Genomic DNA, 12,641 nt, shown 5'->3' on the forward strand with positions numbered 1-12,641 from the left:
AAAAGAAGAGATGGAAAGAGAATGAAAAAGAACTGATTTACTTTTTTTTTATTTGTTAGATGACAATAACTATGTGATGCATTAATTGGAAGTGAGCGGACGAAGCATCGGGCGATAGATAAGGGGCCGGTGGAAAGACGAAGCATCTCAGAAGTAGAAGGGAAGAAGGCAGGGTGAATGGAGGACTGCCAAGTGCAAAATTCTATGGGATATATGTAATATAGTATAGATAGTATGATGCCATAATCAAATGATGGGATCAAATATACTGTTTGTATACCTGTTTAAAGAACTGTGCTAATCCCTTAGATTCATGTAATCCAATGTCATTTTAGTTTGAGACGATCATAGACTCAATCAAAGTGCGTTGGAGTTGGAACACCACCTTTCTAGAAAATATAAGCCCAGAGAGTTAGTCATGAGAAATGCAGAATGATCTCGTGTGATTTATTGTCTGATTGTTTAGTAACTCATGGTAAGGTTGCTTCTGTAACATAATTGCAATTCTCCAAATTAGAGGAAGAACATCCATTTTATTCTAGAATATGCCGTGGTGGCTTGAACACTGCTCATAATCCCGTATTGGCATACTTCAATCTCATGCTATAGGCAGCCCTTGATCGCATAAAAGTAACTTACTCATAACTAACATAGATATTCTGTACTTGGATTTAAAACATTAAATTTGCCAGTATGTACAATAGCATTTCTTTCGTGTGGGGGGTATTTAATAAAGGTTAGGGTTGATATGGTAAGAGTTTCAACAATGCTTAATCAAGGTGCATATGCAACGGCTATGCACCAAAATTTACATCAAGTTACCAGAGGACAGCCACCTACTTGGTGCATATTATTGTTATTATTTTTAATTAGGAAATGATGTGCATGGACGATAGTGTACTTTTTTATGACTATTGTTTCATTCTTTTACTCTTGTTCTTCCTAATTCCCTATGCTTATCAAGTTAGCAGGTTTCTGAACATTTGGGTATCTCATGGATTTTGGTACACAATGTCAATTTTTAGGGCAATATGCTTCAAAGGATGAATGGCGAAAAAGCATTATTTTATTTTGTTGATTATATAACTAGTTTCTTACTAGGATCGCAACAACTGCAATCATAACTCATAAAATGTTGCTTTTCTCATTACAGTTTTCTTGAATTCTTAAGCAACTGCCTACCTAATGCATTTAATGCACTTAGTTAACATTCACAACCTGGGTTCCTTATATTTTCTCCCTTTTAGCATTCCTGCATGACATGTTTATGTAGGTTATTACACCGCTTGTTGGCCAGTCTCTTGTTTCAACATCTAAATGGATAACTGTTAACTGCCGTTAGTGCCAACAGATATCCCTATTTGTTACTGTCAAATTTGGCCAAATATATCATTTGGTTTTGAAATTTTGAATTAACCTACTGACTACTCATAGTACAATGAAACCTTGTCTGGACTGTTCAAAATTATTTTGACATCGTAAACTGATATTTCAGATCCTGTACCTGAAAAAGTGCTGATATTGACCTACAATGAGATGCTGACGATATCGAATGGTATTGGATATCCCTGAAAAAGGAATTTCCGGGCTTTAAATAGTATGGACTTTGGAGGAAAAATATTTCTGTTGAGGGATCATGGAGAACTGCACAAGGTAATAAAGGCGTATTCGAAGACAACAGAATTTCTCCAATTCTACAGTAAATACTGGAATGTCTTTAATTAAGGGTAATTTGGTGATGATAATCTGATGATTCTCAGGGGCCTCTAACAGAATTAGCAGGATCATTCTGTTTGTGTGTCGCCCCCTCTGGATCTTCCGTTAACAGGTTCATTGTAGTATGAGAAACGGGAGATACCATCCTGATCTCCGTCCGAAATTGTGATGGAGATGGGCAAACTTTTAATCTCTTGACCATATGTATGTATTTAATTTTGTTTTTCTGTCTGACATCCTGTTTAATTAAGTAAAAACATATACGGAGCCCTTTGTTCTTTCACAGAATTGCGACTCGGTCGTGAAATTTTACTAATATGATTTAGTTCTGATATTTTTTAATTTTTATTTTATTTTTACAAGTCACATTCTGACTTCTAAAATGTCTGTTATGCTGGTGCTCCACACTTGAAGGTTTTTGTTATTAACTGCTATTCTTAACCTAATCAAGACCCTTTTTTCTAATGAACTCTCACTTTACCCTTCTCATATTCTTATTGTCAGATTCCTGTTTGGGCTAAACTGGGCCATTTAAAACAGTAAAAGGGTATGTGAGCACATCAACATCGGCGGTACGTCTTCTGTTTGGACATTGAAAACAAGGTCAAGTATTTGATCAAAATTTAGTGATTAAATCTTGAGTTGAAACAGTTAAAAGGCACTAGGTTGAAATCATTCGAGAAATATAGAAATTTATTTGTGTTGTCGAATCAATTTTTTTCCCATGCTGTGACCACTTCATCGATTTAAATTTCCTTTTCAAATTCAGGATATTTCCAGAAAGTGTGAAACAGTGTTTCCGGTCGATTGCCACCATCCCCAGATTCGAGTTAAAGTTGCTGGCGGCCTGATCAAGACTACGCAACAGAGCCGCCAGACTGTCCCGGCCCAGGTGCATTTACCAGTCCTTCAGATGCAAGACTCTGATGAGTCTCGTCCGATGCCGTTCCGCCTTGTTCTAACCACCATCGTTCATAGAGAAAGGGTCAGGCCGGCAACGCTTGTGGCCTGGCCTGCCACGTCCACTCCATAGTAGTCACGTCTTGGTCGTGTACAAGCTTGTGTACAGAGATAGCAACAGGGAAGCGTATTTCTTTACTTGTCGGCCCGCGAGGCAAGCCTCTGCATTCTATCATTGATCAGGAATCAGATCCGCCTAGATGTAATGATTCTTTGTTCTCGACGATGAGAAAAGAAGTGCATCGAACATGCAAAGAGCGCTTTGCTCGAATCATACTCTTACTCGCCGATTTCTATCAGGAGTAAAATTAATTCTCAATCTTTATGGTGCCAATTTCCTCTGAATAAACCTGGTACAGATGGCCCTTCTTTTTTGTACACCTCAGAAACAATCTCTTGCTCATGTATGTGGTCTTTTTTTTTTTCTTTTATTCTTGTGGCCATTTCTTGAATAATGATAATAATAATAACAGGAAGCGTCTGGTTTATGTATGGATTCCGCCTTTGTATATTTTTAAATTATTTTGAATTGTACATTTTAAATATTGCAGTTGTTGCTTCATAGTTAGGTGAGAATTTCTATTTTGGTGGTCGGAAGTGATCTTAATCTATCCATACTGTTCATTGCATCTTCAATGCATGTTATCATTGAAATGTAATCAAATTTATCAGTAAATAGCAATCAAATTAGATCATACTGTAAACAAAGGTGAAGAAATTTGCTATTCAGATTGTCAAAACAAAGCAAAAGGGAAAAAAGGTATGGAAGACCCTAACTTAATAAGCTCCTCTTATCTTACTTTTTTTTTTTTTTTGAATTACAAATTTGGATAATTAGACCTTTTAAACTTATAAATTGGTCAATGACTGCGTCCTTCAACTTAATAGTTACTAATTATAGAGTTGTCCGGCCGTATATTTGCATGTATTTATAAAGCTTCAAAGCATAAAAGTATTATTTTTCCATTAGCTTCAAGGACACAAATTGAAGTTAAGTAAACTCCAGTTCTTCATCTCCCATATTTTTAATTATAAAAATCGAAGAGAAAAAAAAATAGTTTTCTTTTTTGGCATTTCGAAGTTTTACCAGATTCATTACAGCTTGTGACTTAAAATGGTTTCGTAATTAGTAAACTTCGATTGAATCGGACCTATTAAATTATTTGATAAATTTTTAAAAATTTAATTGCCAAATTGAGAGTTCAGATGCCAGTTTAACAGCAGGGTACACATTGGAGTTATGATTTCGTTGGCTGTTTGGTAATATTTTTTCTCCCAAACTTATCTTAAGAAAACCAATTATTAACTTCACCATCGTTCAAATTGCAATACTTTTATTATTGTATATTTTTATTTTCATTTTAGCTGAGTTTGCTGCCCATTCGTAGGCCAAACACACTTCCTCGATATTTTTGAGGCACAGAAAATTTGAATACGTTAAAGCTTCTTATCATGGCTATGAAATGGCGCATGCGTGAAATTATTAAACATTGGATGTCTTCTTTGGTGCAGTTTTGTCACATTTTAGAACATGTGGCCAGCACCACATTTTTGCATATTTATCAGTACTGAAAAATGGTGTGAATTTAAAAAACGAAGCTTCAATCTGCTTTTGACATTTGGAGAAACAACTAGAGCTTTTAGTTAATCGGTGGCATTACGTTATGATGATTCTGTATCGAAAGCATTATCTAGTTTTAAGTTGGCGTCGTCAAAACCTAATAACGCAAAATATTCAAAATTTTTACTCGTGAATGCAGAAAAATAATCGCTTCGAAGCTTCTAACACAGCAGAAGTCTAATTTAAATTTATATTATATTTACAGCAAGATATTACTAAAATAATTAATAAGTGAAAGAAATATTAAAATTTATTTTAATTTCTAATCGAAGTCGTAATCCAACTAATAAAGTTAGTCGTTTGATCCTTGGCGCGCATCAATTTTGTCGCGTAATCAAAAAAAAAAATCATTGTACCTAGACAATGAGTACCGTACACCTAATAATAATCGAGACAAATGAATTGATTCACCATTTCTATTATTTGACAACAAAATATATTTAAGTGCATGGACATTGGAAGAATGTAACTAGTTTTTCTCATTTTTTTTTTTATTTTCTATGTTTTTTTTCTTCTTTTCTTTATAATATCAACATGCATTCTCAAATCAGACATTTGCTGAAAAGAATATAGATATATAATTAAAGGTTTAACAAAACATCTAATCTAAATTCAAAGTTAATTAAACTCAAATAAGCTTACGCTTGTTTTGTTTTTAGAAGCACCGATGGGCTCCTATGCGCCATAATTCGTATTATGATGCTTGGAACTTCGAAATCGATAATCGATCATATTAAACCTTGATCTAAAGTATTTGAATACTTAAAAATAATTTTTTAATATCATGTTTAGCAGTCAAAGGGGTGTAAAATCAACGCATATTTAATGATCGTGAATGAGCCGTAGCAAGTCTTTAATTATGTCGTAATTATTCAAATCATAAAAAATTTGAAATGAAATATTTTTTATATGTATCAAAACCAAATCAGTATTTTGATGCTAAATATTTAATGTCTAGTATATTATTTTTATGTTTATTTTTTCTTACGTTGATTTTGAAGCTTTAAATTTCTAAGTAATTAATATCGAAAAATTATTAAAATTGCTGTTAGATACTTTACAGATATCTAAAGATTAAAATTAACATGAGTCGATGAACAATTCCAAAAGTCCTAATATCGAAAACTGGCTTTGATAGGACTGGACCATCGTATTTTTCTTAAAATCACATGCGGAATCATCAAACATAAATACTAAAAAATAAAAAATAAAAAATAAATTTGAGGTCGGTCGTCTAATTTATGGTAACTTGAAAGTCTCCAACAATTTAGTTTTACCAAAATTAACATTCATCAAAACCGTCCATATAGCAGGCAGACAGAATTGTTACATCAACGTCCAGATGACAACCAACCGGCTACCAACGCAACAAATTCCTCACACCGACGCGATTGAGTGACGAGTAACGGACAAGTTAACGGGGGCGCCGCTCCCTACTGAACGCAGCGAAGTATGACGGGCGTGAACGTGGCACCGCCTCCCTACGTCAATAAACGACGCTCTCCGCGTTCAAACCCGCGTCGAGGGACAATCCGTAATTTACAGCAGCACGCACAAATCATATAAACGCCGATTTAATTAGACGCTTTTCTGGACACGCAGAGAGGAGTGTGTGTAAATAAGCGAACAGGGAAGGGCATTTGGGAAAGTGAGGTGTGATTTTCCACTTAACCATTTGGCTTAAATTACGAAATTACCCTGACGCGTAGGATATGTTGAAAATGCGAAATCTGCCCCTGACGGGGTTTTTCTTTTCTTTTTTTTTTCTCATGAGCTCGATGTGAATCGGAACCGTTCGATCTGAATCGAACGATGGATCTCTGGTGCCATTCTTATTATCGGATTTGGATTAGATACGAACAGGCCGTGCAATGTACGGTACGACAATCAGAAAACAAGAGGACACTGTGGACGTCTACATTAAATTCTTCTGTGGGGCCCACTGTATAAATACCATTTCATGTTCCACACCAGAATTTGATTTTTTTTTCTTATTATTTGGAAAAATGTTATATGCTGCACTCCATCCATTTTATAGAGAGAGAGAGAGAGAGAGAGTGTAAGGACTAATATTTCTTATGACTATATGAGCCATTTTTACTCATTATTATTTCTAATAACATGGACCTTCTGAATTGATGATCCATAATGTTAAATATAAACTTGAGTATTTAAAACTTCTAGAATAAATTTTGTAAATTTTCGAAATCATAATAAATTCATCAAGTGGATAAATACAGTCAAAATTGAACGTCTTTCAAAATAAATGATCCGGATCTTTCAATTTAAAATAGAAGTTATGATCTTTATTGATAGTGAATAATATTTTCTATCAGAAATTCAATTCAATTTCCGGTTCTTTACACCTATATTTTAAACTAGCAGTATTTTCATACCAGCCATTAAAAATTTTAATTCAAGATCTTTTGATCATACGTAAATGATATCAAAAAATTATGAAATTTTGATTTCTAGAATTTTCAAAATACTCTAAACTCTCATTTTATTTAAATAATTATATAAATCATCGATTTTTAAATATCCTATCATCGAGGACCAATTTATGAGTACCGAATACCCATAAAGAAAAATTGATACTTAAAATTATACTAAAATTATTGAAAAATAAAAAGTATCTCTCTATTTTTCACTCAGCTTCCGTTTTGCTAAGGATGTGTTTTATTTTACAAGAAAGCAGAAAAAAATTAAAATAATTTTAGTCATAAATGCTCACTTATGTTGTTGTGATTCATTGCAAGTGAATTAATGGCCTAACTTAAGCTATTCAAGTATCCTAATTAATTTAGTTCATCAATGGCTAAAAGTCAATTATAGAAGAAAAGGAGTCATGAAATATAATAAAATATTAATGTTGGGAACTTGTTTTCGTCCTCCATAATATCACGTTGAGAATTAAATAATTTTTTAGTGAAAAAAACAGAATAAAAAAATTATCTTTTATACAATTAACTTTCTGGCCAAATAGACAGCAGAACTAGAATTTATTTCTGCAACTATAAAAATAATTTACAGAGGAGAACTAATTTTCATCTTAGCTTTAGTTCGACTAAAAATCTATTTTACACTTAAGCTTTAATTTTGATAAAACAAATATGCTTCAAATAATATTATTAGTCCCAATAAAGGTGGTGATAAAAATATATTAGAAATTAAATTGTAGACTATTTAACTTAAATTTATTTGATTTAAATCATTTCACATATATATTGATACAAAATTAAATCAAATTTATTTATTTCAATAAATTATAGTTACAAATTTATTAAATATACTAGTTAAATATATAAAAATAAACGATATATTTAAAATTTAAAATTAAAGCCCCATTAACAACTTAAATCAAAAATATATATATCATATCTTGAATTTGTTTTTAAAATGAAAAGGCATGTGGGCCCACCAATGCAATAATAATTCGACACAAAGATCAACATGTCGTGTCGAATTAGTTACACTCAACCCTCCTCCGTATGATTTGAAATGCAACTGGGTACGGATGAGAATTTACGGAACTGAGGGTAATTTAGTAAAAACGCAAACAGACCCTTAACGTCAAAAAGCGCCGTGAAACACGGAAAACCCCTCCTATATAATAGACCCGTAAATTTCCGAATCCAAGGGCACAAATCGCTCGATCCTCTCTCTCTCTCTCTCTCTCTCTCGCCTCTCTCGGCGTTCTCTCCTGCTTCCGTTCTCGCTTTCGCTCGATCTCCGCGGAGGCGCGAGCCATGGCGGTCAGCTCACCGACGCACCAGATCTCCGAGTTCAAGGAGGCCTTCAGCTTGTTCGACAAGGACGGAGACGAGTAGGGTTCCGATCCGTTGTGGATCTCTTCCCCGTAGTTAGATCTTATTAGATCGTAGGATTTGCTAGGGCTTGTTCTCTGATTCCGGTTTTGATTGATTTTATTGCTGCGAATTCGATCGATTCGCCTCGAATTGCTTGAATCGCTGGTATGTTGCAAAATGCGGTAATGGATGCTTCGATTTTTGTTTTTGCTGTCGTTGTGTGTTTTTTTGCTTGTTTCCTCGCTATGTTTAGGAGTTTTTTACATGTTTCTCGCATGATCCGGTCGACTTGTTATAATAAATGTTCATTTGTCTCAATCTTGTTTAATTAGTTGCTACTTTAATTTCTATAATATACGCTATGATTGTAGTGTGCTGATGTGAAATAGGTGAATTAATGCGTTATGATTTATGGTGACAGAAATGTATTATAGGAATTGTGATAGCTTGGCCTAATAACATGTGTTATGCATAAATTGATGTGTGCCTAATTCTGATAAGGACTTGATGGAAATAATTGTAGTATTGAATGTAATTAACGTAATATGCATGAAAGGATTTTTTTTGATACATCGAAAAGAGATGCTTTTTTTTGTTGGTAACTTGTTCTGAGATTCCCTCATTATAGGCTATTTTAAAATTGTGTACCCCAAAAACAGTTTTTTGGATCAAACACCCCTTTATTTTTTTTTCCTTCTATTTTGAATAAATCTAGTTAGTTAAGTTGAAGCTTTTATAAGTTTAAGAGCTTCATTAGTTTATTTCTGTTTGATGTTGTTTCTTTTGCTGAAAAGTGATTCAAGAAAAAAAAAAAAAAAAAAAACTAAAATTGAGGGTGCCACATCACAATGTCCTGCAGTTACGGGAAGTAACATACATTTTTACCTTTCTTTGTATGTGCTTGAAAGTAAGTTTTCATGTATTTAAGCGATTTAACCATGGCAGTGTGAGTATGTTGTACATCATGCTTGGAAGGAATTGAGCAAATCCATTATTATCTTTGAAGGATTTAGTGAAAATACACATTGCAGAGGATGGCATACAAAAACGAGTTTCTGCTGATATCCGTTAAAATGTTTTGACTGTTTGATGGTGCTAGAAAATACATAGATGGCAAATATGCGTAGAAACCCTCTCAACTATAGTTTTTTGAAGCATGTTTGTACATGCGAATAACAGGTAGCATTGCATCTCTCATAATCTTTAGCGTGTTATATTTTTGTTTCCTCCTTTACAGATAACATGAAGACTAAAAGGAATAATCCTGATTTCTAATGCTTCTTGTACACAATAGATGCATCACAACTAAGGACTGGGGACAGTGATGCGCTCGTTGGGCCAGAACCCAACCGAGCGGAGCTGCAGGACATGATCAACGAGGTGGAATGCAGATGGCAACGGACCATCGACTCCCCTGAGTTCCTTAACCTGATGCCCGCAAGATGAAGGACACGGACTCCGAAAGGAGCTCAAGAGGCCTTCAGGGTCTTGACAAGGACCTAGAAGCTTCATCTCCGCCGCGGAGCTCCGGCCATGTCATGACCAACCTAGGCGAGAAGCTCACCGACGAGGAAGTCGACGAGTGATCCGTGGAGGCTGACGTCGATGGCAGACGCCAGATCAACTATGAAGATTCTCAGAGGTCATGATGGCTAAATGAGGAAGATTTCACAGACTGATCGGTACAATCGCCGTTCTTTGTTTTTGTTTCCATTCTCTTCTGGTAGTTATCTGTGTAGCTGTACTTGTGCAAACAGAAAAAAAGAATGCCCCCTGTCATGCTTTTTGCTCATAATGTTGCTAAATCATGTTTTCCTTCTGGAGTTATTTGGACTCACTTGGATATTTTATTGGGTTATTTGAGTTTATTTGAGTGCCAACATTGTGATGATCTTATGTGGTGATATTTTCGGTTACTGTTACTGTGATTGGAGAGTCAAAGACCTTGTTATAGGATCAGCGACTTAATTTTTGATTGTCGATATAATACACGTTGCATTCCTCTTCATGATTACTGCTTATGGCTTATACAAGATGATGGGTGTGGCTTGCCTCATGAATACTGTGTTTTTTCCTAGGAAAATCCAATGTTATTTTTATATATTTTTGAGAAAATTGCAAATGCATGTTTTTTTTATATTTTTTTTTCCCAGAAAGGAATATATGTGACTTGGTGTTTCATTAAGTATGAAGTTTGGTAAAAGAAGAAGGAGACGGAAGGAGATGAAGATCAGGGTCTTCACGCCATAATTATTAGTGTTAAAGACAATGATTAAGTGAATCATTAAGCACAGTAGTTTTAAGTACCAAGCAGTTTTCGGATTGGAAGTTTGGAACAGATTTACATTAGATCTCTATCAAGACATGGCTCGCGGCAGCTAAATGAATGTAGGGAGAGTTTTTTTAATCTTAGAATGTTTGCTGATCCCGGATCGGCACAGCTAAATGAATGTAGGTTTCTTTTATCTTAGAATGTTATGCTGATCCGGCTCGACACGGTAAATGAATGTAGGTTTCTCTTTATCTTAGAATAGTTTCTTTATCTAGAATGCATGCCTGAACCTGGGTATCTCCCTTTGTTTTCATGTTAGAACGGGAATATGGCTTCTTTGAACTAAACTAATACAGGTGAAAGTACACTTCTTGCCAGGGTGTTCTAGTGATTGCAACAAAGATACAATGTGCTACGGGCACGAACGTACAACTTATTTTATTGTACTAATAAAATATCATCATAAGATCTAACAACACCAGAATGAGATCTAGTTTTTTCACAAGTTTTTTTTTTAAAAAAAGATTATAAGAAAATCGATGATTAATTTGTACTCGACAAAGAACGCGATCAATCTCATAGAAATTTGAACGAAGAAATGAGAGGAATATAATTCACGATGGAAAAAATTCAAGAAACGATTTTGAGATTATTTTTTGGATATACATATTTTTCTCTGATACCAAAATGATACATGACAATTGAAAAAAATTCTAATCTATCTTGTTAGTAATGAACGAGATTTATATAAAATTGAAATTAATTTTTTTTTAAAAATTTTAGAAATAACTTTAAAAGATTTAAGATAAGAATTAAACAAAGAATTAGAGAAAAATAAAAGAGAAGGAAGAGATAAGAAAAGAAAAGAATAAACTTTGAGAAAGGTAGATGTTTGCCAGCACATTCAGCAAAATATATATATATATATATATATATATATATATATAATTATATGAGTAGGCTAGAATACTTTTACAAGTATCACCCAAGTGATACTTGTGTGTTTTAGCCTTGGATGGAGAGATTGAGGTTGAGATATGGTGGTAGTGTGTAGGTGGTGGTAGTGAATAGTGTTTGATCCAAGGGCTATTTGTAATCAAAAAGTAGATCCAATGCTAAAAACTGATAGCAACATGGGAATGATACTTGTAAAAGTATCATCCTAGATCAACTCATATATCATTATATATATAATTATATTTCATTATATTTTGTCTCTATAAATAAACAGTAGGCTACATTTAGATCAATCAAAATATAATCCTAATTTAAAATAAAGTTTCAGCATTTTAAGTATCTTTCTAAGAGTTCGGCTATGATACTTTTAAAGAACAACACATTAGGTGGCATGTAAGTATTATACTGTTAGATCTACTTCTTTGACATTTTTATCGTTTAGATTATATTTTCATCAATCACCCATCTTAATTATACGGGGCACTATTATTTTAATACTCACATACCTTAATCTAAGGTCTCGAAAATCAATGTAAGCACTAATAACTTGATATTTTTAGAAACAATAAAAGCTCAATTTATCTTTTTAATCCAATATAACCTAAAAAAATTAAATCATAATTCCTAATTTTAGAATTTATTTATTAGAAATTCTAAAATTTTTAAAGAAAACTTCAAAAAACCCCCTGTATTTTCGTGCGTCTCCACTTTGCTACCCTGTGGTTTAAAACGTATCAATTTACCCCCTGTGGTTTCATTTTTATCTTTTCGGAAGCTTTTTCGTTAATATTTCGTTAAATTATATACAAAAAACTTCAGATAACCCTTATATTTATCGATAAAGATAAAAACGAAACACAGGGGGGCAAATTGATACGTTTTAAACCAAGGGTAGCTAAAGTGAGAATGCACGAAACCATAGGGGGGGTTTTTGAAGTTTTCCCTTTTTTAAAAGATAACTCAAATAATTTCAAAAATTAAAAATAAATTTAGAATTAAAAGGAGTCAATCCTATCTTCCAATCAGCGTGAAAAAAATGTATGGTTTCTCCTCCTTCATTTTGGTTGCTTGAAAATTGATTTTTCGACCAACTCCGACAAACTCAAGTAAGTGTGTTTGGCCTAACTTTTGCAAAATAATTTTGATCAAGTAATTTTTTACACATAGTGTGTTGATAATTTCGTTTCGAATTTAATTCTAATTTTTAGTCTAATTTTAAAGCCTAAAAATCAGAAGCAGTTAAAACTTCATTCTTAAAATTTGATTCTGATGACTCAAATTTTAAAATTTTATTTTTATTTTAGAT

The 12,641-nt window shown here is 33.5% G+C and overlaps 1 pseudogene; it reads left to right on the forward strand.

Annotated features, from left to right (window-relative positions):
• On the forward strand, positions 8,036 to 9,794 carry LOC109708605 (annotated as a pseudogene).

The sequence above is a fragment of the Ananas comosus genome, linkage group 4, assembly GCF_001540865.1.
Source record: "Ananas comosus cultivar F153 linkage group 4, ASM154086v1, whole genome shotgun sequence".
In the NCBI taxonomy this organism is placed as follows: Eukaryota; Viridiplantae; Streptophyta; class Magnoliopsida; order Poales; family Bromeliaceae; genus Ananas; species Ananas comosus.